This window comes from Cynocephalus volans, chromosome 16 (genome assembly GCF_027409185.1).
Source record: "Cynocephalus volans isolate mCynVol1 chromosome 16, mCynVol1.pri, whole genome shotgun sequence".
Classification (NCBI taxonomy): domain Eukaryota; kingdom Metazoa; phylum Chordata; class Mammalia; order Dermoptera; family Cynocephalidae; genus Cynocephalus; species Cynocephalus volans.
In genome coordinates this window covers 966,851-976,435 of record NC_084475.1, presented here as the reverse complement: position 1 = coordinate 976,435, position 9,585 = coordinate 966,851, and the positions used below count along the sequence as shown (strand labels likewise).

The 9,585-nt window shown below is 47.5% G+C and overlaps 1 non-coding gene across 1 annotated transcript; it reads left to right on the top strand.

Moving 5' to 3' along the window:
• The first annotated feature begins 8,061 nt into the window (after nt 1–8,061).
• LOC134365317 (small nucleolar RNA SNORA70) lies at nt 8,062–8,193 on the top strand. Its single transcript, XR_010022023.1, has one exon. It is a non-coding gene; the product is annotated as a small nucleolar RNA SNORA70 (small nucleolar RNA).
• Nucleotides 8,194–9,585: the final 1,392 nt, after the last annotated feature.

The following is a 9,585-nucleotide window of genomic DNA, read 5'->3' as shown; positions in this document are numbered from 1 at the left end:
TGGGTATAGGAGTGAGGGTTCTGGCTTCTTGCTGGCTGTCAGCTGAAGGCAGTTCCTTTCCACATGGGCTTTGCCAGTGTATCAGTCAGGGTCCTCCAGAGAGACAGTAGGACACACATGCACATGCACACGCACACGCGCACACGCACACACACACACACACGCACACACACAGAGATACTTATTCCTAGGAATTGGCTTACACGATTGCAGAGGAGGGCAAGTCTGAAGTCCGGGCAAACCAGCAGGCTGGAACCTCTCAGACAGGATCTAACGCTGCAGTCTTATGGCAGAATTTCTTCTTTCTCAGGGAAACTTGATTTTGTTCTTAAGGCCTTTCAACTGATTGGGTGAGGCCACCCACCTTACTGAGGGTAATCTCTACTTAAAATCAACTGATGGTGAATATTAACCACATCTACAAAATACCTTCCCAGTAACATCTAGATTAGTGTTTGACTGAACAGCTGGGTGCCATAGCCTAGCCAAGCTGACACAAAAAAGGAACCGTCATGCCCAACATGGTTGCTTGCTTCACCAAGCCAGCAAGGAGAGCCTTTAGAGTGAGCTGGCTAGCAAGGGGGAGTCTTGTATAATGTAAGGAAGTCATAAGAATGACATCTCATCCACTTTGCCATATGCTACTGGTTAGAAGCAAGTCATTGGTCCTGCCCACAATCAAGGGGAGGGATACACAATGGCCGGGACACCAGGAGGTGGGAACATCTGAGAGTTTGTCTGCCATGGAAGCCAAGGCTCAGAGAGGCAAGGAGAGACCCAGGATCCTGCGGTGGTGACACCTGTGGTCTGTTCAAGGCTCTATTGGAAGTCCCCTGCTGTGATCCTTGCTGGTTCCATTTCCACGTGCGGGCTCAGGTGTGTGCCAAAGTTCTGTCTCTTTTTCACACTCTTTCCTTGGACAACTCAGCCTCTTGTAGGTTCCACTGTCACAGGCAGGCCCAAGAGGCCAAATCCCGGCCTCCTGGCTCCAGAGTGTCTGCTTCTCATCTGCCTGTTTCCACTTGGGTATTGGCGTGTCTCAAACACAGGGTTGTGGAAAGACCCTGGCCTGGTCTCAGCCTTGGCATAGCCACCAGCTCTCTGAGGGTGCTGGACCTCTGCTTCTCAGTTTCCTGGTCTTCGACCTTCTCACAGTCACATCCAGTTCTCTCTGCATCCTGTAGCATCTACCTCTTCATTCTCTCTTGCATCTGCCCACTGCGCTCCATCCTCACCGTCTCTCAGAAAGCTCTCTGGGGTAGCTGTCTGCTGCTACTCATGCCTCCTTCCAATCCATTCAGCAGCTGGAATGATCATGTCCCCCCTCCTGAAAACCTTTCAATGGCTTTCCACTGCTCCTGGCATCAGAGGTGAGCTCCTTAGTTTGACTTGCCAGTCCCTGCGTGGCTGAGCTCTGGCTCTCATCTCCAGCCTCCCCTCCTGGATATGTGGTTCCATGAAGTAGGGATTATGCACCCCTGTAGCCCCAGCACCTAACACCATGCCTGGCACCCAGGAGGAGCCAACACATACCTGATAATTTCTGAATTACAGGGACGAACCTTTGAAAAGAGTGGGCTGAATCAGGCAACCGTTAAGTTCCTGCCTGTGATTCCTGTAATCCCTGTTTCATCCAGATACATTTGTCCCAGACAGCCAGGCATTACTATAAATAGATCGACTGGTTCCCCAACTGGCCACACCAGACCTTATTGCCACTTCCATGCCTTTGTTTCTATTCTTCTAATGATTGTCCTCCAGATTACATCCTATATTTACATGTTTATATAGGGCATATTGTTTGTACCCTAAAAACTACAATGCGCATCGAAGTCTCAATTTTACTTACTTGCCTTTACTTATTTTCCTCCTAAGCCACAGAACACTTTCACTTCATTTATCATTTATGTGGTACCTTATCATGTGTTGTTCATTCTTTTAATCTCAGTGGACGTCACTGTTACTGTTTCTGTTGTCAGTAGCTGTTTAGCTTGAGGTACATATCTTCACTCCTCGTTTCTTCTTTTTAAAATTATTTCTGGTGTTCCAAGGCTGTGCTCTAACCAACTGAGCCAAAGGGCCAGACTTAACATTATGTTGGGGCTGGCGAGTTAGCTCAGTTGGTTAGAGTGCAGCATTGGAACGCCAAGGTTAAAGGTTCGGATCCCTGTACCAGCAAGCCCAGGAAAAAAAAATTGAGATTTAATTCACCATTGTAAGTGTATAATTCAGTGGTTTTTAGTATATTCACAAGATTGTGCAACCATCACCACTATCTCATTCCATAATACCTTCATCAACCTGAAAAGAAATCCTGTACCCATTGCTCCCTCCTCCCTGCAGCCCCTGACAACCCCTAACATACCTCTGTCTCTATGGATTTGCCTGTTGTGGGCACTTCATGTAAACAGAATCACACAATATGTGGCCTTTTGTGTCTGGCTTCTTTCACTTAACATAGTGTTTTCAAGGTCTGTCCATATCATAACACGTATCAGTACTTCATTCCTTTTTATGGCTGGATAATATTCCATTGTAGGAATATATCGGTTTTTTGTTTATTATTTTTGGTGGCTGGGCAGGACAGGGATCTGAACCCCTTGATCTTGGTGTTATCAATACCTCACTCTAACCAACTGAGCTAAACAGTGAGCCCCTAAATTTTATTTGTTCTTCTGTTGATGGGCATTTGGGTTGCTTCCACATTTTGGCTATTATGAATAATTCTACCATGAACATTTGTGTACAAGTCTTCGTCCCTTCTCGCATCTAAGACCTTCCATCTGGGATCAATTTCCTTTTGCCTGAATTGCATCCTTTAGAATTTCCTTTGGTGAGGCTGATGGTAAACTTTCTTAGTTTTTACTTGTTTGAAATTTTGAATTCTAGGTTGTAAGTTATTTTCATTCAGCACATTCAAGATATTCCACTGGCTTATGGCTTCCATTATTGCTGTCGAGAAGGCTGCTCTTAAGATTTTTCCCTATATTTGGCATTCCAAAGTTTCCTTGTGATGTATGTACAGGTGGATTCTGTTTTATTTATCCTACTTGGGACTCTTTGGGCTTCCAGAACTTGTGAATTGCTGCCTCATCAGTACTGAAATTTTTTCAGCCATTGTTTTTTCACATCCAGCCCTTGCCACATTCTCTTATTCTTTCTTTCTAGAACTCTGATTAAATTATGTTATTCCTTTTCAATGTCTCTCAAATTCTCTTCTTTTTTTGCCCCTCTTTTCTGCATTCTGGGTAATTTCTTCTGCTCTGTCTCCCAGTGCCTCTCTGGGATCCCACTTTCTCTAGGCTTTGGCCTGGAAATTCATCTCTTGTCAAATGTCTGTGATACTGTTGAGAAGATTTTTTAAAAAAATCCTTTATCCAGCATTTGCACTTGTTCTCAGTGGGAGGGCTGATGTGAATAACTTAGCCCATCATTTCTGGAAATGTAAGTCCCACCCTCTTCCGCATTCCCCCTGCTCGATGTGTGTTCTCCTTTCCCTGCTGATCCACGCTGGAGCCATTCTCCAGGGACTGCCTCCAGTTCCACCTCTTCCAGCAGCCCTTCCCTGTCGCATCCCTGTTGAGCTTTCCTGCCGCAGAACTAGAACTGATCATCTCTCATTCAGCAGCAGCACCTTGCGACTTCTCTTGCATTGTTTACTTATAACTTAGAGACTGATTTATTGTCTCCTACAGTGATGATCCACTCAGGGAAGGCAGGAATACCCCCCACCAGTGGCTCAAAGTCCCGGCGAATCAGGTGTGGTGGGGATGGGGAAAGATTTGGGTTCAGTAGGTTTGAAGCAGTTTTTGGTGTCTGGCCAGGCATTTTGTGGTGCAGATTAAAACCCCCTGACACATACTGTTACATTAAACCCCTATTTGGCTCCACGGGACCTCCTCCCCAGAGCTGGATGCTGCTAAAAGAGGGAGCTTGAGTCTGGAAACCCGGGGTCAGACATCTCCCTGGGGTGGTACAGGAGGCTCAAAGGCAGCTGCACTCTCCCGGCACGACGATAGGTGGCAGCACACGCATCCACATTGCAGCCCTGGGACACGTTTGCGCACTTCGGGGTTGGGCGGGAACTTAGCAAGACACGAAGGAATGTGACTGCCCCAAAGTGGACCCTCTTTCAGTCCCCAAGACTCAAAACAGGATATGGCGACCGACCTCCCCTTCAACCCTCTCCTTGTCCCTTCTCCCCCTGGGCCCCGTGCTAAGGAGGCGCCTCGCGGAATTCCAGTTTCGGATCCAGTGTTGTTTCTTGGCCTGCCTAATCTTATTTTATTTTATTTTTTCCTTTTTTCCCTATGTAAAGATGACCGGTAAGGGGATCTTAACCCTTGACGGGCTGACCCAGATCACTCACTTCTTTGAAGTGTGTTTCCTTTTGGCCCCTTGGCCACCTGAGGAATCTGTTCACTCTCTGCAGCCTTTTTCCTGCACTCTTTTTAGCATCTAGAGGAAGACATTCTTCCTTAGAATCTCCAGAAGGAAACAGCCCTGCTGACTTCTAGATTTCGGATTGCCAGCCTCCAAAACTATCAGAGAATAAATGTCTGTTGTTTTAAGCCACCCAGTTTATGGTACTTTGTTACTACTGCTCTAGCAAACTAATACAAGTTGTTTGTGTTCTTTATATATTCTGGAAACTAGACACTTATCAGATGTATGATTTGCAAATAATTTCTCCCATTCTGTGGGTTCTCTTTTCACTTTCTTGTCAGTGCCCCCTGAAGCATAAAAGCTTTAAATTTTGATGAATAGATAAAAATTTATCTATTTTTCTCTTCCATCTGCTTCTGGTGTTGTATTTAAGAAAAACCATTGCCTAAGCCAATGTCACAGAGATTTACTCCTATGTTTTCTGCTTTGTGAAAAGCTTTATGGTTTTAGCTCTTACGTTCAGGTCTATGATCCACGCTGAGTTAACCTTTGTTGAAGGTGAGTAAGGAAGGAGTGCCACTTTATCCTGTGCACGTGGATATCCAGTTGTCCCAGCGCACAGGGTTTTTTGGCCCTGCTCATAGGGCTGCAGGTGAGGGAGGTATGGCAAGAAGGATGCTGACATCCTCGCTGGACACCTCTGTCTTTCTCCCTGCTTCTGATCAGGCCCCCGGGACCCCAGGTAGCCAGGCCCTGCCCCCTCCCTTCTGAGTCTGTTTTTCACTGGCTGGGGGAAGAGGGAGGTGGTCTGGGGTCAGTGCATTGTGGGAACAGGTTCTAGTTCCTTTTTTTCACTATTTCAAGCCCTCCCTGCTTTCTGTGCTTAATCATGGAAAAATGGAGGCAAGGAAGCTGGCTGTGCCACCCTAAGTTACTGTCTACATGGAGGACATGATTCACATGAGGTGTGGGAGCAGCCCAGCTGTCTTAAGTGCCACAAACCTCACCCTGATGTTGCTATTTCCAGCCCCTAAATCAAGACTGCCCTCCCTGCTTGTAGACAAGGAAGAGGAGCTGGGCTGGGGCCACCGGGAAGGGTTGGTTTGGTTTGGACAGTTTAATCCATTCGAACGCTGAGGGATTCCTCAAGCAGAGCATGGTGAGTTCTGATTCAGGTGCCTGGGGGTGGGGGCTCACAGAACTGGGCCACCAGGGCTTTCTCTGTGGGACAATCAGAATTGGCAGGTGCTTCCTTCTGCCAGTGATGGGATGATGGGTTCATCAGGATGGCTACTGGGGACTATCGACAACACTGGATTCTCAATAAACCCTGTTTAGGTCATTAAGATCCAGGAAAACTCTCTGAGGAAAATGGGCAGGAGGAACTGCTGCCCTGCAACCAGGTGGTTGTCCTGGCAGTCACACACACCTGGGAAATCATGTGATCTCCAGCCGCTGCTAATGGCCCTGATGGGAGAGATCGCTATCCCTTAAGACTCAGCTCAGAAGTCATCCATCAGCTCCTCCTGGAAGCTTTCCTTACACATCCACAGCCTGCAGCCCCACATCCCCCAGCTGGGTTAGGGACCCCTACTGACCTCCCATAATATTCTGTGCTTACCCCTATCCTAGCATCTATAAGCTGTTTGAAGCAATAATTTTTCTTGGTATTTCCTGCAAGTGCCTGGCACAGAGTCATAAAAGGAGGGAACCTGCACCAACCAGCTGACCAAAAAAAAGGAGGGACTAAATCTTAGCTGTCCAAATGCCTCTAAGGTAAAATAACAGCTGGGTGGAGGGATCTAGATGGAGACAAATGTGAATTTTAGGGTTGTAGATGTTCACTGGTGAAGGCTTTTCTCTCCATTGAGGATATTCCTTGGTTGTGTTAACTTCTTCGGGCCATAATTATTTGAGAGCAGAGACAGCCATAACCATGGTTAGTTCGTTTTTGGTCCCCTGATGGTCAGCAGGAGCTGGATATTTGTTTAAATGTAAATGTGGCTGCCCAGCCCAGGTCTGCCCAAGTTGCTGGGGTGGGGCCAGGCCAACCAGCAGCCCCCTCAGGCTCACACCCCACACAGTCCCTTGAGGAAGCCAGCTGCCCTGAGGGATTTAACAACTACTGACTTCTACTCTCTTGCACACTCATTTAGGCAGTGGCAATGGGGAGTTACAGATACTGTTTGTCCCTGGTGTGTGTCAGGCCCTGTGCTAGGCCTTTTACACATTCTTATCCTCCATCCAAGAGGTCTGGTACTGAGTCCTAGCATGCCTAGCTGGTGTCAAAGGACACAATGACAACAGATTTAAAGATCTCTATTGCAGCAGCACTTCATTCCCTAAAACGAAATAAGTGTCCCAGTGAGCTGAGCAAAATGGGCTGATGTTATAGACAGAAGAGGGCTGAAGACAGCAAAACAACAAGAAAGTGGCTCAGTCATTTCAAAGTTGCTTTTCTTGTAAGGTGGGGACAGGAAGACAGAACAATAGAAAAATGACTGACTAGTTTACATCAGGATACTTCTGGCTGTCTCTTTTGTGTCAGGATTAAAGCAAAATGAGCTTCTGTATCACACTTATTGCAGATTTAAACTGTCCTGTTCAGGAAACTGCCTGTTATCTCTTTACCTGATTTCTCAGAATGTCAGACCACAACCTAACTGACATGGAATTTAGCAGGGGTGACTCCATTTTGAATTTTAGTCTTGACTGTCGGGGCCTAGTGCAGGAACTGAGTCCAAAACAGCGGCCTCCTATAATTTTTATTTAACATTGGTTAATGGCAAATTGCAATTAGAACCCTTGGTGGTCCCGTGTAGACATGTCCCCATCATGCTCAGGCCAGACCCTCACAGCCTGAAGGACAAGTGCGGCAGGAGGGTCCTCCCCTTTTGAAGCTGTTCCAGTTGTACTTTTCACTGCTGAGCTGGTAGACAGGGGACTGGGACAGGAGAGGGGTAGAGGGGCAGAGGGGCCGTGGCAGGGCCCAGGTCCTGAATGGGAATTGCGAGCTCCTGCTTCCTGGTCCCTGTGGGTTCTTGGCACTTTCAGCTACAGTGTCCCCATCACACCCTCAGCTCTGTATTTGAATCAGCCTTTCATTCACACCCACCTTCGGGCTCCCCAATCCCACAGGGCCCTGCCCTTCTGTGCTGCTTTTGGTGTGGAATAAACAGCCCTCACCACGCACTCTGGACCCACCTGTCACCACCTGTCACCAGGCCCAGGCCCGGCTGCCTGACCCATTCAAAAGCAGACCCTCAAAAGTCAAATGTGGGTGAACATGGGAGTTGGCTTTTATTCAAGAATACCAGTGACATGAGGAGATGTGGTAGGCTAACCTACCTCTCTGGTAAATCTGAAGGAGAATGGCCAGGCTAAAGCCATCTCCAAGACTCAGATCCACTGATGGGTTTTTAAAGAGGGCACTGAGGAAATGGAAGATGGGAAATGAAAAGCAGGAGGATGGGGGACATGAGCTGTGGGGGCTCTGTGCAAGGAGCCAGGTGCAAGGTCCCTCTGTCTTCTGTTCCCATCTTTGCTGTTATCTCAGGGTCTGGATAGTCTGTGCCTCCTGGCAAGTCTGCAGCTTTGGGCTGGCTGGAAAACTTTACATTTATGTAAATGATGTCATCTTGCCCCATAACCAAGGTTCACAATATCAAATAACTTCTGCAGCCAGTTAAACTAACTGTGTTCCTTTCTCTGTGGGGGCCCAGCATGCAGTGACTGGAAACAGCAGCCTTGGTAGGGTACACAGCCTGTTGCTTTTATGGGTTGTCCTAAGGGACCTTGGAGACAGTCCTTTCCAATGGACGTTCATGTGTCTGACCTAGTGCTGTCCCTGATCTAGGATCCCAACAGGTATGTGAAAGCCCCAGGCCACACTGGGCAGGGTTCACATTGGGATTAATTGCATCCCCAACCTTGTGCCCCTGGACAAGAGGTGGACCCTGCTCTCCTGAGGGCTTCCACTGTGCTGCCTCCTACTTACTCGTGCCCGCTACTAAATCCTACTTCCTGTCCAAAATATATATATATATATAACAACCATGAGAAAAGAGGGAACTCAGAGAAGTGCATGCTGAGAAGAAAACTGTGTCCTTTTAAAATATGCCCATAGCCCTTGCTGCTTTAGGTCCCATCATGGCTTCAGTCCTGCTCACTGCAGCACTGGGAGGGGACTCTGGCTGGCGAGTGAGGTGGAAGCTGGCTCATCTGGCCACCTTCTGTCCCTGCGGGTGTCATGTGATTCACCTCAAGAGCTGCTGCATGAGTGGAAATGCTCTCAGTGGTGGTGAATGGACTGGACCCCCGGGCTACCATCCCGGTAGGTGGGCAAGGAAGAATCATGGGTTGGGAAGGACTGCAGAGGACAGCCATTTAATTGATTTTTCTCAGTTTGAAATGAATGGTCACTGTTTGGAAAGACAGGCCTCAGGCTGAGAAAGTTATAGCAGAAGCAGACTCTTGAGTGATACCAGAGGAGAGGGTTTGGGAAGGTCGGATAGCTGACCTCAACCCACCCTGCCCTCCCCAGGTTCTTGACTCTGCCACAGAAAAGAATTCAAGAGCAGAGTTTGAACAGAAAGTGAAAAGTGAAAACAGGTTTAATGTGAAGAATAAGAAATACACACTTCACAGGGAAAGTGTGGGCTGGCTCCAGAGAGTGAGCTGCAGCTGCAGCAAGTTTGATACAAAAGTAACAAATACACACTTCACAGACAAAGTGCAGGCAAAGAGACAGTCAGCAGCAGCCGGCTAAAGGCAGGTTTAACAGAAAAAGCATGAAATACACACCTCACAGGTGAAGTGTGGGCTGGCTCCAGAGAGAGTGAGCAGCAGTCCTGCCTTCTTCCTGGATTTAACTTTTATAGTTTGACTATCTATACATATTCACACTATCTAATGAATATTCACCTAAGGGGGAGTGGTTCCCCATTATGTAACAGGTTATGTAACAAAGACTTGCACATGCTCAGTGGTCTCTTTGGAACATGCTCACTGATCAAATTCCACCAAATACACTTAAAATGTGCTAGATGCTCTCTAGCACCTGCAGTGGAAGGTCATTCATAAGATAAGCTTCTCTCTACTGAGCATGCTCAGCCACTGGAATTACATAAATCTGCCTCTTGCAGGCTCAGTCTCCATGTGCTTGTGCTGAAAATAGGTGCAACAAGGAACAGTACCTGA